This window comes from Carassius gibelio, chromosome B3, assembly GCF_023724105.1.
Source record: "Carassius gibelio isolate Cgi1373 ecotype wild population from Czech Republic chromosome B3, carGib1.2-hapl.c, whole genome shotgun sequence".
NCBI lineage: Eukaryota > Metazoa > Chordata > Actinopteri > Cypriniformes > Cyprinidae > Carassius > Carassius gibelio.
Window position 1 is genome coordinate 57797 of NC_068398.1, and position 1689 is coordinate 59485.

Here is a 1689-nt window from a genome sequence, read left to right on the forward strand (position 1 = left end):
ACATTGGAGACAGGGAACTATTAGCCATGAAGGCTGCCTTCGAGGAGTGGCGTCATTGGCTGGAGGGGTCTAAACTACCTTTCCTGGTATTCACCGACCATCGTAACCTGGAGTACATCCATTCTGCCAAACGCCTCAACCCCAGACAGGTCAGATGGTCATTATTCTTCTCCCGTTTCGAGTTCAAGGACCTGGAGCCAAGAATGGCAAGGCAGACGCCCTCTCTCAGTTTTATCACCTGCCCAAAACTAATGCTGTTGGGACCATCATTCCCTCTACTGTGATTCTAGCACCTATCCAATGGGACATCATGACGGAGATCTCAGAGGCTCAGGTTCACGATCCTGTACCAGCCGAGTGCCCACCTGAACGTACCTATGTTCCTGCCGAGCTCCAACCACGAGTGATACAGTGGATACACCAATCTCCCAGCGCTGGTCATCCGGGCATAAACGCTTCTATAGAGCTGGTGGCCAATCGCTTCTGGTGGCCCTCTCTCCAGACAGACGTCACTCAGTTCATTCAAGACTGCAACACTTGTAACATCACAAAGACCTCCCATCAACGGCCGGCGGGTCTTCTCCAACCTCTGCCCTTACCTCAACGACCCTGGTCTCATATTGCTGTCGACTTTGTTACTGACTTGCCCAGCTCCAACGGTTTCACCACCATACTCACTATAAATGACCGCTTCTCCAAATCCTGCCGTCTGGTTCCTCTTCCCAAACTGCCCATCGCCTTTGAAACAGCGGAAGTCCTTCTCCAGAACGTCTCCAGGTTCTACAGTCTCCCAGAGGACATAGTTTCAGACCGAGGTCCACAGTTTACTTCCCGGGTATGGAAATCTGCCAGCAACTCAACATCAACTTCATCCTGACCTCTGGATATCACCCGGAGTCCAACGGCCAGGTGGCATGCCTAAATCAGGAACTTACCCGATTTCTCCGCACCTACTGATACAATAATCAGGCAGACTGGAGTCATTACCTTCTGTGGGCGGAGAATGCCCAAAACTCCCTTCGAAAGCCAGCTACCAGCCTCACTCCCTTCCAATGTGTGCTGGGTTTCCAACCTCCCTTATTTCCCTGGTCGGGTGAGCCCTCGGAGCTCCCCACAGTTAACGACTGGATGAGAAGGAGCGAGGAGACTTGGAATGGAGCCCATGTCCACCTTCAACGTGCGGTCTGCAGGGCTAAGGAACAGGCGGATCGTCACCGCAGAGCTGGTCCTCGGTTCACTCCTGGTCAGTGGGTCTGGCTTTCCACCAGAGATCTTCGATTCCAGCAGTCCTGCGAGAAGCTCAATCCGAGGTACGTGGGTCCTTTCAAAATCATCTGGGAGATAACCCCAGTTTCATTTCGTTTAGCATTACCTGCCAGTTACCGTATCTCACCCACCTTTCATGTGTCCCTGCTTAAGCCCGCCGGTGGTCCTGGAGGAGAGAGGGACCCGGAGGAGGCCGCTGAGGAGAGTACCCCTCCCATAACCATCGATGGCGAGGAGGCCTATCAGGTGCGAGCTATGATCGACTCACTGCGCCGAGGCAGGGTCCTAAAATGCCTCATCGACTGGGAGGGATATGAACGAGGAACGTTCGTGGGTTAACTCTCAGGACATCTTAGACCCCAACCTCACCACAGAATACCATCGAGACCACCCCGACCGACCCACTCCCAGACAAGACCTCAG